This window comes from Pteropus alecto, unplaced genomic scaffold (assembly GCF_000325575.1).
Source record: "Pteropus alecto unplaced genomic scaffold, ASM32557v1 scaffold170, whole genome shotgun sequence".
Classification (NCBI taxonomy): Eukaryota; Metazoa; Chordata; class Mammalia; order Chiroptera; family Pteropodidae; genus Pteropus; species Pteropus alecto.
The window spans coordinates 475109-490941 of record NW_006429634.1 but is presented as its reverse complement, the minus strand read 5'-3'; the positions used below and the strand labels follow the sequence as shown (position 1 = coordinate 490941).

The window sequence follows — 15833 nt, the reverse complement described above, 5'->3', positions numbered from 1 at the left end:
CAATTTAAGTAAAAATTCATTAACCTAAAATGATGGGGGAGGAGGAAATGATATGAAAAATATGGATTAATAGCTTATAAGGCATATATAGTTTTATTACTTTTATTTATCACAAATATTCTAAAGATGAACACTGTCTAACAGTTAGTACAGAATAAGCCTAACAGTCCCTCCTCCTCTTGCCTGCCTAGCCAATTCTTCTCATCCTTCAATATCCAATTAAAAATCATTATGAAGTATTCCTTCATAAACTACTCTAGCATACAATGATCTCCTCCTCTGCTCTGAATTCACAAGATCTTGTCAACATTTTTAATTGGGCTATTTTTTATTCTACTTTGGGACAACTTTTAAATGAGTGACTCACATTGGCCTTTACCTTTTATGATTTTACTTTTTTTATGTGCATTTACTTTGGCTCTCCTTGAAGATACGAGCATAGTCTTATGACTGATATCCAAAATCCTCTGTGCATAAAATTCCATAAGAAGGGAAGCAGACACGTTAAAATGTATGTGTCTATCAAAGCTATTTATTACCTGTAGTGTGCTAAAGTACTGGAAATAACAAAACAATCTGATTTTTGCCCTCAAGGAACTCACAATCTAATCAGGAATAATGAATGAAGCAGCAGGGAATTACTAAGAATATAATGTATGTTAAATGCTACAATGGGGGCATACAGAATATTTTCCAAATACCTTTGGTAAGAAAAATCTAATACAAATTTGGAGGATCAAAAACAACTTCCTGTATGAAGTCACAATTAAGATGAGAATTAAAGAATTAGTAGGAATAATCCATGGGAAGAGTAGAGTGAAATAATAAAATTGTTTCAAACAGGGAGATAAACACATAAAAGGGCCTAAAGAGTAAGAGTGGGCATGGTATTGGAGGAACAGAAATAAATTACTTCAATACAGGTAAGGGTATCCCCTCTTACTACTTGCTTCAGAATCTTTGCGTGACAAATAAGCACGTGGTTAACATTATTTTTTTTAGTTGAAGAGAATCTTAGTATTTTGCCCCAAATACCTGTATTTTCTTGCATATAGAGGAAAACGAGGTATGATAAAGAAATTAATAGTAAATTCCAGGTAAATTAAAATGACCTAATAAAAATAACCTAACTAATAATACAATACGGTTAACTACTCGTCCTCAACCTTTTGCAATAAATAGCTTAACACCATACTAAAAACCAAATACATGCCACAAAATACTTTTCAGCTAAAGTCAATTAAAATGAAGATTAAAGACAAGCTTTTGAGAATTTCAGTGATTATCTTGTACCTGGATAGGTACTGAAATAACTTTTTTGTTCTTAAATATGATTTCTATCCCTGGGGTTTACATTCTATACCTGTTAAGACAAGTAGGACATGCATCCAATAATTAAACCTTTGTTTACTATCCGCCTTATTAGAGTATATGTTCCAAGAGAGCAAAAGTTTGTTTTATTCATCACTGTATCTTCAGTGTCTACAATAGTGCCAGGCACATGGAACATCAATAAATATTTGTTAAAATGAAAGGTTACAAGATAAATAACTTAGTGGCCATAAAAAGGCAGGATGAATAAGTTGGTCAGATTGAAGACAGGAATAATGCGGACTGGAGTAAGGAAAGAAGGCTTCAAGGCAAATAGCTCTAGGGGGGATATCAGGGTCTAGATGTGTAGGGCAGGATGGCCCGAATAAAGATGCCAGAATGAGCAGATTATTAAATGTGACAGTAATCATGGCATATGAGGAGAAAAAGGTTATCTGATGTAAAGAGATATTTACTACTTAACTGGCATTTAGTGAGTGAAAGGTTGAATTAAATAAGGTTAGAGATAGAGCTAATTTGCACAATGGAAGATATCCCTCATAGGCCATGTCAAAGAGTGGTGCAGTTTCACACTATACACAAACGTAACCTCCTAAGGAGGTTAGTGGTGGGAGCGGGGGCGGGGGGAGGGGGGAGGTCGAAATTCAGTCTGCTTACCAAGCCCTAAGTTTTGGAATAGAGTTCTTCCTCTGAGAAGAAGAAAGACCTCTGAAAGGCAACGATGTGAAGGAGGGCATAGTGGAACATGATGCTTTTTGCTGATTTCCATAAACGTACCATAGAGGATAATGACTGCTGACAGACTGCAAAAGATGGAATTTATCATTTGGGTTTTACATAGAATCAGAGGATTTTGCTGTTGTTGTCTCTTTTGGATATATAACCAAAAGGGATGACTTGAAATCAGTATGGTTTTTAGATTAACTTCTATTTATTAGATTTCTCCTGATTATAAAAATGTTTATTATAGAAAACCAGAAAAATACAGAAAATAAAAATTATCCTTAGATATTACAATTCAATAACCAATGTCAACAATGTGATGAATTTTATTCCAGTATTTTGTCTATACACACTAACTGCACAGCTTGGATTCAATATATAACTACTGCAAATATGTCCCATTTTAAAGAAGGGTGGGACTGTGCAGGTCATATATCCTTTCTTTTACCCTAATGTTCTGTTGTGATTTAATAATATCTCTAACCTTTACACAGTATTAATATATGCCAGGCTCTTTTCTATAAGTTTACACAAACCAAATTATTAAATTTTCACAACAACCCAACAATACAGGTACACTACTGTTATTCCCATTTACAGATTCAAAAGCACAGTCAGGTTAAGCCACTTGTCAAACGTTATATACAGATAGTAAGAGTCCCAGGATCTACCCCAGACAGTCTGGCTCCAGAGTTCACTCTTAGCCAATATGCTATATTAAGATGTTTAAACTGTAGAATGGGCAATACATTATTATTGAAAAGAAAGGAAACTGTACACCTTTAGTTTTCCCCAACTGTGTGCTCTTTGAAGACAAGAAATATGTTGATTGTTTTATTTCTAATGGTGGTAAATATTTACTCAATTGAAATGAATGGACTGTGAGCAGAACTAGCTGAAAACTTATAAGGATCTCAAAGACTATTCAGGATCATTCATTCCACAATATGTTCTCGCCTTGAGCCTCTTGCAAATCCTAACCAGTTCCCTCAGATCCTTCCTTATCAAAATCTACTTCATAACAAAAGTCTGAAAAGGCTGCATACTGAATGATTCCAACTACAGTAAAAAAGTGGTTGCTAGGGGCTTGGAGGGAGGGAGAAATGATTAGGCAGAGTACAGAAATTTTTTTATGGCAGTGAAACTATTCTATATGATACTGTGATGGTAGATACATGTCATTTATATGTTTGTCAAAACCCATAGAATATACAACACAGAGTGAACCCTAATGTAAACTACAGATTTTAGTTAATAATAATGTATTGGTTTTCACCAATTGTAAGAAATGTTTAAGACACTAATGGCGAGATGTTAACAGGTGAAACTGGGCGGGGGCGGGGGAGATATGGCAACTGTACTTTCCACTCAATTTTCCTGTAAACCTAAAACTGCTAAAAGATAATCTATTAAAAAAAATCATTTGACCATTTAAAAAAAAATGAATTATCTTTTTCATTGTTAGCTTGTAAGAATTCTTCATATATTCTGGATTTAAGTCTTTTATAAGATATATGGTTTACAAATATTTTCTTCCATTCTATGAATCAACTAACTTTTTACTTTCTTGATTGTGTCCTCTGATGCACAAAGTTGAATGAAGTCCTACTTATTTTTTCTTTAGCCACTTGTTTTTGGTCTCAGATGTAAGAAACAATTGTCTAATCTGAGGTCTTCACAATTTATTCCTATATTTTCTTCTACTTTGTTACAGTTTTAGCTATGACATTTAAGTCTATGATCCATTTGGAGTTAATATATGATCCAGTTTCAATTTTTTGAAGAGGATATCCACTTGTTAAAAGAACCATTCATTGAAAAGACTATTCTTTCTCCCATTGAATTGTCTTGACATCTGTGTAGAAAATCAACTGACTGTATGATTCAAGTCCATTGATCTTTCTATCTTTTTGCCAGTAATGAACCATACTGTCTTGATTAGTGTAACTTTTTGGTAAACTCTGAAATTAGGAAATGTGAATCCTCTAACTTTGTTTTTTTACAAGATTGTTTTGGCTATCCTGGGTCCCTTGAATTTCCACATGAATTTTAGGATCAGCTTGTCGATTTCTACAAAAAACATGGGATTTTGACAGAAGTAGCATTGGATCTGTAGATCAATTTGGGGAATACTGCTACATTTATAATATTAAGTCTTCTGCTCCATGACCATAGGATGTTGTTCCATTTAAGATTTTCTTCCAACATTTTATAGTCTTCAGTGTACGAGCCTTATACTTTTATTTTCAAATCGGTTCCTAAATCCCTTCTTTTTGATGCTATCGTACATGGGTTTAAGTTCATTTTTACACTGTTCATTGTTAGATGTATATAAATGATTTTTGTGTATTAACCCTTATAGGATTGTTTTATATAAAAGATCACGATATGTGCAAATAGACAGTTGTTCATCCTCTTTCTAATCTAAATGCCTTTTATTTCTTTTCTTGCCTAACTGCCCTGATTAAATAAAACTTCCAGTACAGTATCAAATGAGAGTGGCAAGAGCAACATTCTTGTCTTCTCCCTCCCTGACCTTAGAGGAAAACCACTCAATCTTTCATCATTTTATATGTATTTATAATGTCAGCCATGGGTTTTCACAGATGCCCTTTATCAGGCTGAGAAGTTCCCTGCCATTCCTAGTTTGAGTGTTTTTACGTGAAAGGGTATAGGATCCTATCAAATGCTTTTTGTTTTTCTTGTGATGAACATATGGCTTTCGTCCTTTATTCTTGCAACACAGTGTTATTATATTCATTGGTTTAAAACAACCCTATGTTCATTCCTGTGATCTCACTTTGTCAAGTTGTATATTCCTTTCTATATGTTACTGAATTTGTTTTGTTGTTTTTTGTTGAGGATTTTTACACTATATTCATTAGTGATAGTGGTCTGTAGATTTCTTTCTTCTGATGTCTTTGGTTATCGAGATAATAATGGCCTCCAGGAAAGAGTTCAGAAGTATTCTCTCCTATTTTTTTGATGATTTTGAGAAAGACTGTTATAAATTCTTTTGTATATATTTTGTATAATTCACCAGTGCAGCCATGTGAGTATAGGCTTTTCTTTGTAAAGTTTTTAAATTACCAATTCAATCTCTTGTCAGATTTACTTGTAAGTCAGTTTTAGTTGTTTGTATCATTCTAACAATTTGTCCCCTTTATCTAAGTAAGTGTAATTTTTTGGCATACTGTTGTTCATAGTATTCCCTTATAACGCTTTTTTATTCCTGTAATGTTGATAGTGATGTCTCATTTCTGATTTTATTAATTTTAATAATCTCTTTTTCTTGTTCAGTCTAAATTTATCACTTTTGTTGATCTTTTCAAAGAACCAACTTTATTACTTTTCTCTATTTTGCAGTGCTGATTTCATTTATTTACAGTCTTTGGGTTTAGTTTGCCCTTCTTTATCTAGTTTTTTCAGGTAGATGTTTAGGTCACTAAGATCTTTTTTAAGACTGACATATTGCAACTGCAAATGTCCCTTTAAGCACTGCTTTATCTACATCCCGTAAGTTTTGTTTTGTTGTATTTTCATCACATTCAACGTATTTTCTAATTTTTTTCTTTGATCCATTGCTTATTTGGGAAGGTATTAATTTTCACACATTTGTGAATTTCCCAAATTTCCTTCTATTACTGACTTCTACTTTCATTCCATTGTGGCTGAAGAACATACTTCATATGACTTTAATCCTTTTAAATTTATCAAGGTTTGTTTTGTGGCTTAATATGTGGTCTATCCTAGAGAATACTCCATGTGCATTTGAGAAGAAAGTATATTCTGTTGCTGTTGGGTAAAGTATTCTACAGAGATCTGCTAGCTAGTTTAGTGTTGCTCAAGCCTTCCATTTCTATGCTGTCTACTTCATTTATCCATTACTGAAAGTGGGGTATTAAAGTCTCCAACTATTATATTTAAATTGTCTATTTCTCTCATCAATTTGGCAGCCCATATATTTAGGGGCTCTGTTGTTTCTCAGACTGGATAATCTCAACTGACTCCTTCATTCGAGTTTACTGATTGTTTCTCCTGCTAATTTCAAATCTGATATTGAGCCTCTCTAGAGAAGTAATTTCAATTACTGTACTTTTCCACTCCAAAATCTCTATATTTTTTTAAAAATAATTTCCATTTCTTTATTGCTACTCTCTACTTATTGAGACATTGTTCTCATAATTTCCTTTAATTTTGTAGACATGGTTCTACTGGTTCTTTGAATATACATTTGGTCTTCATTATTTGTAGATTCTACATTTACAAATTAGCTTACTTGCTAAAATTTCTTTTTAGCCCCCAAATTCAATACTCACGATGCTTTTGCAGTCATTCATGAACATGAAGAGTGGCAAAAAATTTAAGTCTCCTGGGGTGCATGTTCCCAGCTAAGGTCAAACAAGGTGATACTCTCTTGTTTCAGTTCTTATACTGCAATAAGTGTTTTTTTCACATTCTAGTGTTTTGTTTTGTTTTTTGCATCCTTGTGGTTTTTACTGGTGATTTCACTGTTTAAAATTGCTCCCAAGTGTAGTATTGAAGTGCTATCTAGTGTTCTTATGTGCAAGAGGCTGTGTGTGATGCACCTTACAAAGAAAATCTATGTATCAGATAAGCTTCATTCAGGCATGAGTTACAGTGAGTGTTGTTGGCTGTCAGTTCAGTGTTAATGAATCAACAGTATATATTAAATATAGTATCCCCACATAAAAACACATACAAAAAACAAGGTTATGTACTCAACAATTGACAAAAACTTTGCGATCAGAGGACTGCAGGAATCTAGCCTTGTATAACCCCTGGAAGCAATGGTTTTAATATTTGCTAATTCACTGTTTGCATTGACTATATAGAACATAACCACCATGAATGATAAAAGTTGATTGTATTTGTAACAAGTGGTTTAAAGTCCTTTGTTTATTAAGTCCAGCATCTGGGTGTCCTTAGAAACGGTTTCTATTGGCTGCTTTTTTCATGTTTCTTTATAATGATAATGTGGATATTTAAAATATCATATCGTGGCAACTCTGGAAATCTGATTCCCCCACCTCTTTAGGGTTTGTTACTGTTACTATTTATTTGTTTCGTGACTTTCCTGGAATAATTCTGTAAAGTCTGTATTCTTTGTCATGTGTGGCCACTATAGTCTTTGCCCAGTTTGCTTAACAGTCAGCTAATTACATATTCAACATATTTAGATTTGTTTAAATGCCTTGAAAAAATAAGTCTGTCTGCTTTCGCCAAGCGGCTCTGTGTTTATGTTGGGGCATGCTTTCAATATTTCATTAGGCAATTTACAACTCTGCCCTGCCTTTCATTTCCTACTTGTGCAGAAACTCAAGGCAATAAGAGGTGAGGGATTAGAGTCTTCTCAGGTTATTCATAACTTGGCAGACACGCAGCCCTGTATATGCGTGTTACTTTCCAGAGTTCTAGGAATGTATCAGAGGTTTTCAAAGTCCCCTATGGACATCCCATATCCCAGTTTTTTTTCAATTTTTGCACAGTCTCTTGTTAGCCTGACTGGTAATGCTTCCTCAGACAACTATCATGTTAAATAAACAATTACCACTGACAGCTTTTGGAAGAGTAAACTCTTAGTCAAATATAAGACAAGTCCTGAGAATGGAGCTTTTTGGAAACTTGCCAGATAGGTTAAATAGTGACAATTCTCTGGGCATGGGCTTTTGCAGAGTTCCAAATCCCCTCTGCTTCCTGAGGTGCCTGCTAGGCTGCTGGTTTTCATAGCTACTGCAGTTTTAAGGCTATTTTCAAGGTTACTGTGAAGCTGGTAAGGGTGATGGGAAGTTGGGAAAGTTAAAATGCCACCAAGCTCACTGTTCTTATTGAACTTCACCTTTTTCTTCAATAAAACCTCCCTAGATTCTGGTAAGCCTTTAGGTAATTTCTAGAGTTCTGAAAAAGTTAATCTCATTCACTCTGGTTTCAAATGCCGATGACCTGGAACTCTTAATTTCTAGACCTCTCCCCTAAGTTTCATATTGTTTGGCTACTGTCTGCTGTTCCTCTCCTTCTGTAGTTCATCTTTGTATCCTTAGTGCTTAGTAAAGTCTTTCAATGAACATACGTTAAATGACTGGAAACCATGTCTATATCATTTCTTACAACAACATGTGAATCTAAAATTACCTCAAAATAAAATGTCTAATTTTATTTTAAAAAGAAAAAAAAAGATCACCTTGGATACTGTAGAAAATGAACTGTGGGAAAAAAAAATAAATGCAATTACAAGACTTTACTAATAATCAGCCAACTAAACACCAATGGCATGACAGGCGCCAAGTGGCAGAAGAGAAGGTAGGCAGAAATATATCTGTCTTCCTAAGTTATTTTCATGTTTAGGCTACCAAGGTAAACTAGTATTCTAGCCAGTGCCATTGCTGGAATATTTTATCATTTACCTTTCTCTAGAATATTGGTTTTCAATCTAGTATTTTCCTGATCCATTCTGAGGTAGAATGCCAAACAATTTGTTCCTAGTAATAAATTTTAAAAACTGAAACTAGTAAAGGTCTTTTCAAAAAGGAATCAAAGTGGATTTAAGGTTATCCATAGATTTCTCTCAATTGCACCCTTCAGTAGGAGAAGGGAAGTTAAAGTTAGCAAGCCTACATTTCATGTAAAACTGGGTTTACCTTTAGGAAAATCATCCCTGATAGGTTCATAGACAACAACTGGAAAAAAGACTGATTCTAAAAATCTAACTTCTTTAAATCTGCAGCAATAGCACTATGCTATGTGGTCGCATGTAGGTTTCTTAAAGAAATAAATGGTCATAGATGCTTCTAATTAAACCCTATGACTGTGTATCTAAGAGAAGCCTAAAGTGTCCTACTGAATTCTTTAAATGATGTGTCTGACTAACTCCATAAGACCTCTCCAGTATAATCATACAATATCCACACATTACCCATGAAAGTGAGATTAGAAGATCCAGATACATACTAAGCCATGGGAAGATGTCTCTTCAAAGCTATTTAAAAGAACCCTGCTTCAGGAGATAAATATTTAAATAGGCAAATCCTCAGTTTCTTCACGTGGCCTTTCTACCTTCAGTGTATTTTTTGAGTATATGTCTCATAAGGATAAAGTAAAATTATTCAGACTTTAATTTTAAATTTAATTATATACTTTGCTGTTATTCCTTGTTCCAGATCCATTTTAATCTTATTTAAGCTACACCTGGAATTTCTATGTTGTTTACTTTTTCTTACTCCCAAACTGAATTCCCTATGGGTCCTGTTTAAATGTATTTGCTCTGTTTATCATTTATACCTAGTGACTGTGTCAATTCCCAACAGTGTTAGACTGGTGAGTAAATTAGGTCCTGTTTGTCTTTTCCTTTTCCCACCAAGAAACAAGCCTCTGCTGACTGTTTCTACTAACCACATTAGACACTGAAGACGTAGTTCATTCAGGGATCAAGGCTGAAATGGACCCCCTACCTTAACTGTGTCAAGAACTCTGCTGACAGATTTCTTGGTTCTTCATAATAAAAGAGAAATGGTTCGTGTTTAAAACATCATTATCCTTTGTATTATATGTGGAAAACTGGATCTTTGCAAAGATTTCATCTTTCAGTAGTAAAAAAAATATATAAGAAAATGTCTACTTGGGACACTGGGACATGGCCAAGTCTGTAACTTTCATTGAAATCTTTTCATATGTAAAATTAATAAATATGTTCATCTCATTTAATTCTAAATGAAGTATTTACAAACTAGAACTTGATGATTCCATGGAGTTCAGAATTTTGGCTTTCAAACTGACCCTGTCAATTAACCTTAATTGTATGTGTCTGGCTAAATCTTCCCCAGCAGAGGTTTCCCATTACACACACCTATTACTGTGATACCCACAGGTGTCAACATACAAGTACTTTTATTCCCAGCTGTTGCTCAAGTTAATTTGACTCTTCTCCTAAACTTAACTGAAATAGATGGCAAAATGTGTGTATAACTCTGCTACTGTAGAGCATATGCTGATTTTAAATTAATGAACATCCAGTGATTCATTAGTACTCCTCCAAAGCAAATTTTAAAGATTCTTTTTAATTCTGTTGTTACTTGCAAAAGAAAGCATCACTGGATAAGAGACTAATTTATGATGGTACCAGTGTTCCTTTTAAAATAATTTTATGATGAGTACTAAATGTTTTTTGCGTTGATTTAACAAATTAATCCAAATTATTATAAAATATTTTAAGTCATACTTATATATAAATGTATAAATATGAATGGAATGATATACCACCAAGATGTTTCCTATTAGAACATGGTTCATCAATGCTAACTAAAAACAAGTTGTACAGTGGAAAGAGGGCTGGCCAGGGAGTTAGATCTGTGTTCTAGCCTGGGCTTGGACTCAAACTATCTTAATGCAAGTAGTCTTGGAAACATTATCATCTTGGCTTCAATTTCATCACTGATAAAACATGGAGGGTTAGACTAAATGATATTTAATGGTTGTAATACACTGGAAAATCTGATTCTTGTAGAACAAGGGTCGGCAAACATTTTTTGTAAAGGGCCACATATAAAATACTTTCAGTTTTGCAGAGCATATGGTATCTGTTACAGCTACTCAACTCTGCCACTGCTGAGCAAAAACTGCCACAGATAATAAACAATGGGTGTGGCTGTGTTCCAGTATAACTTTATTTACAAAAACAGGTAGTAGATGGATTTGGCCCATAGGTCTTAGGTTGCCAACTCCTCTATTTTTGTCCTGTCAGCAAGTCTTGCCCTTTCTCTTCTTGCTAATTAACTCCAATCTCTTCTAACCTAAAATATGCTTTCTGACTAAGCTTCCTAAAACACTGTTTCAGTCATTTCACTTCCTACCCTCAAAACCTTCCTAATGTCTACTACATCAAATCTAAGCTCAAATGCACTGGGTTTTCCAAGGCCTACCTTTCCCCCACTCAACAGGTCTTATTTCTCACAAGATGTCAACACCCACTCTCTGCCCCAGGTAAGGTGTTCTCTAGTGGGTCCCTGCAAAGTACACATTCATTTCTGTGCATTACCACAGTCAGTTTTCCCAAAACCATTCTTTCTATCTATCCAAACCCCACCATTATTTCAAGGTCCAATTCAAGGATCAATTTTTATAAAGCACTGTATGCCAGTCTGCAAAGATATTCTCTATCTCTACACTTCAAGTGAATTTAGGGACGGTACCGTATGTCTTAATAGTTATCTTCCTGTAATTGTTTCTGGCAACCAAACTTGGCCATACACACTCTTTTGTATTTGCCAATGCTTAATACAATGCTAAGAACAAACTAGGTTTTAAATAAACAAAGGCTGAGAGATTAAAGAAAAAGTTGTTATTATAGGATGAAGAGGAATCAAATCCAAGGTCTAGCATTTGTGGTTCTTCTGAATTCTTTTGGCATATACCAGGTGCTGAGAATAACCATTACTACATTTTACTCTGGTTAAGTTTCCTGAACACAAAATTCTGCAGCTGTTATTAGAAGTAAGCAGTCTCCCATCTCCTTACCCTTCCCAACGCTGCAAATACATACATTAGCATACAGGCTTATAGTTAGTCCTTTATGAGTGCCTACTATGTGGCTAAATAGTCTTCTAGGATGTAGGGATTTGGCAAACAAACCTATGTCCCTATCCTTACAAAGTTTTTAATTTAGTGAGAAGAAACAGAGAATAAGCAAATACGATGACTAAAAGAAATAGTAATATATACTATAAAGAAAAAAACAGGTGGGTAAGGGGAGAGTGATGGGGGCCATTTTAGATGAATTTATATATAATGACAGCAGATATTTATTGGAGAAAAATATGACAGAGTAGGGGGACAGGGTATTATTTTAAATAGGATAGTGAGGAAGGCCTCTCTGCTATGGCAATATTGAGGAAAGGTGTGACTGATGTAAGGGAAATGAGCTATCCAAATTATCTTGTGGAAGGGCATTCCAGGCAGAGGAAACAGTAAGTACAAAGTTCTAAAGCAGGAATATATTTGGCTTGTTCAAAGAACAGCAAAAACAAGGTAGATGGAGAACGGAGCATTAAGTTGTACAAGATACATTCACAACACAAGCCTATGAAACAGAACTGAGCCCAGAAATAAATTATTTATATGGGCAAATAATTTTTGACAAAGGAGCCAAAAACATACAATGGAGACAAGAAAGCCTCTTTAATCAATGGTGCTGGGGAAAATTGGAAAGCCACATGCAAAAGAATGAAACTAGGCTGCTATCTGTCACTATACACCAAAATTAACTCAAAATGGATAAAAGACCTAAACAGAAGACTTGAAACAACAAATTGCATAGAAGAAAACATAGGTACTAAACTTACAGGCTTTGGTCTTAAGAGAAGATTTTATGAATCTGACCCCAAAGACAAGGGAAGTAAAAGCAAAGTAAATAAATGGGACTATAACAAAGTAAAAAGCTTCTGCACAGCAAAAAACACCATCAACAAAACAAAGATGCAACTAACTGAATGGGAGAAGATATTTGCAGACAACACCTCTGATAAGGGGCTAATATCCAAAATACATGAAGAACTCATACAACTCAGAAACAAAAACAAAAATACATAAACAACATAAAATGCTAAAAAAATAAAAGCAAACAATTCAGAGGACTTGAACAGACACTTCTCCCAAGAAATACCAATGGCCAAAAGATACATGAAAAGACGCTCAACTTTGCTAACTATTAGGGAAATGAAAATCAAAACCACAGTGAGATACCACCTCACACCTGTTAGAATGGTTCTTACCAACAAGATGAATAAAAACAAGTGTTGGAGAGGTTGTGGGGAAAAAGGAACCCACATATACTGCTGGTGGGAATGTAAACTGGTACTATGGAAAAACAGTATGGAGGTTCTTCAAAAAATTAAGAATATAATGACCATATGACTCAGCAATTCCTCTTCTGAGTATCTACCCAAAAAGTTTGAAAACATTTACCTGTAAAAATATATGCATTCCGATATTCAATGCAGCATTATTCATGGTAGCCAAGACATGGAAACAACCGAAGTGTCCTTCGGCAGATGACTGGATAAAGATGATGTGGTACATATATACAATGATATTACCCAGCCATAAGAAAAGATGAAATACTGCCATTTGCGACAACACGGATGAATCCTGAAATTATCATGCTAGGCAAAATAAGTCAGATAGAAAAAGCTGGGAACCATATGATTTCACTCATATGTAGGATATAAAACTGAAAGCAACAAACGAACAAGACAAAAACTCATAGACACAGACAACAGTTTAGCAGTTACCAGAGGGGAGAAATAGAAAGGGTAAAGGAGGGTCAAATATATGGTGATAGAAGATTTGACTTTGGGTGGTGAACACGATGCAATAAACAGATTATAGAACTGAACATCAGAAACCTATATAATTTTATTAACCAATGTTGCCCCAATAAATCTAATAATAAAAAAAAAGATAAAATAGAGATTGTTAGATAAGTAGCCAGGGGCTACTGAACAAAAAATAAAGACTTTAGATTTATTCTGAAAAAGCTGGAAAGGTGTTGAATGGTTATGACCAAGTAAGTGACATGGCCTGATTTAATTAAGAGATTATTCCGGTTACTTTTGAGAAAAAATGTAGGAGCAAGAGTGAAAGCAAGTACATCAATTCGGAGTCTTCTGAATTCATCTTTGCATCCCGAAATGTCCAAGAGAGCACTTGGTATATAAATCCTTAGGTATATAATACTTAGGACAAAATTTATTATCTCATATCTTTAATATACCAAACTCAAGTATGAATCTCAGCATAACCACTTTAACCTTTGTAACCATGACATATTACTTAATCTTAGCCTTATTCTTAGCTCACCAATAAAATGGAGCTACCTAAAGGTTGTTGTGAGGATTAAATGTGACAATGTATATAAAGCACTTAGCCTAATGCCTAGTACATAGTAAGGACTCAAAAAAATGGTAGCTGGTTATTTATTGGCCTCTCCATCCCACCTAACACTGAGAATATACTTGGAAGGCAACTGACTTCATTGAGAAGAAAGTTCGTTAAAACAAAGCCCTAATATCAGAAATATCAGAGGCTTAGTTATGGACATGTTAAATTTGCCATGCTATTAGCCATACAAGTAAAGATAGTAATTAGGCAGTTGGATATATGAGTATGGAGTTCAGAGGAGAGGAGTGAGCTGGAAATAAAATTTCTGAGATTCAGACTATAGTTGGTATTTACAGTCATGAGTCTAGATGAGATCACTGAAGGATTAAATATAGATTTAAAAAAGAGAGCACTCAAAAACAGAGTCCTAGAGTACAGACAGAAATGAGAAAGAGGAATCAATCAAGTAGAAAGAAAACCAAGAAAGTGTTGTACCCTAGAAGCAAGTAGAAAAACTCTTAAAAGTTTAAAGACAAAGTTAAGAAGTCAGATTAAGTAAGATAAAAACAAATCTTCATTGGACCTAGTGATGTGGTAAACTGGCAGGGGTGAACACCATATTAGACTGTGTTCAAGGAGAAAAATGTTAAAAAGTAAATGCAGACAATTTGTTCAAGAAATTACCCTGAACAAAAACACATAGTAGGAAAAGAAAAAAGAAATTACCCTGAAAGGCCAGGAGAGAAATGAGGTGGCAGCTAGAAGTAGTAGTAGAATCTAAAGATTTATTTTTAAAATGGAAGAAATAACATAAATCCTGACGTGATGGTTATAGCAGAGGTGGAAACTGATTATGCTATAGCAGCATTACCCTTGATGGGGCAAGAGCAGATGGGATCTAATAAAGAAGGCAATGGGATTGGCTTAAGCTAGGAAAACAGATATAGTTTACCCTTAATAACAAAAGAGAAACTGTATATGCATAGATGCAGGCAGGAAACTCTCTTCCAACTGCCTCAGTTTCCTCAGAGAAATAGAAGGTTCATCAACAGAGAGTGAGATGGGGTAGAAGATATTCTAGTATAGGTTAGATGAGAAAGAAAAAGTATGAAATAGTGACCTAAGAGAAGGGAGAGTGAATAGATGAAAAAAATATAGTGTGAATGATTTAAAGTAAAATCAGTCGGCAGGTTTTTCTCTACAGAAGTATGACCTCACTTCTGGTGTAGGTAAAGATATGGAGTTGGTGGAAATTTAGGGATAATTGGGATACTGGTTAGTCAAGTAAGTACAATTAAGGGAGAGACCAGCAGAGGAATTGAGAGTGTATGCAAGGGAATGATAACAATGACTATGGAAGAGTAGAATAAGAAGAGAAATAGGAACATAGGAAAAGGTGACAGGATTAATAGATGTTTGGTCCTGGTGGTCTTTACATTAAAAGGAATGAGGTGAAAAGATAGTTACATCTGAAGAGCAGAATGTTTATAGTTCAAATTGTCATAAAAATGTAAGAATTACTACAACATAGATCCAGATTCTTAGAATTCCTAAATTTAATAAAAAAGTTCAGTGTAAAGGTAAACTTTTGGGTAAAGGTAAAATTTAATAAAAAAGTTCAGTGTAAAGATAAAAGAAGAATCCATGTCAGATGTGAATGGAAGATAAGAGAAGTAAATGGAGGTGATGGAATACAACCTAGGAATTCCTTATTTTTCCTCTGTATAATTTATCAAAAACTATTAGAGAAAACTAATTTCAGTTTTTCTAAGGAAAACAGTGATTCGAGGTGAAAAAAAATTCAATCTAACTAATAAAATAGTTTAAGAAAGGACTCAATCACTTTACTCTTTTCCATGGCATCTAGTTTGTCCACTTTACCTGTT

General features: G+C 34.4%; 1 protein-coding gene across 1 annotated transcript in view; it reads right to left on the bottom strand.

The window, feature by feature from the left end:
* Positions 1–15833, bottom strand: part of RLF (rearranged L-myc fusion) — a 66782-nt gene that overhangs the window by 18302 nt on the left and 32647 nt on the right.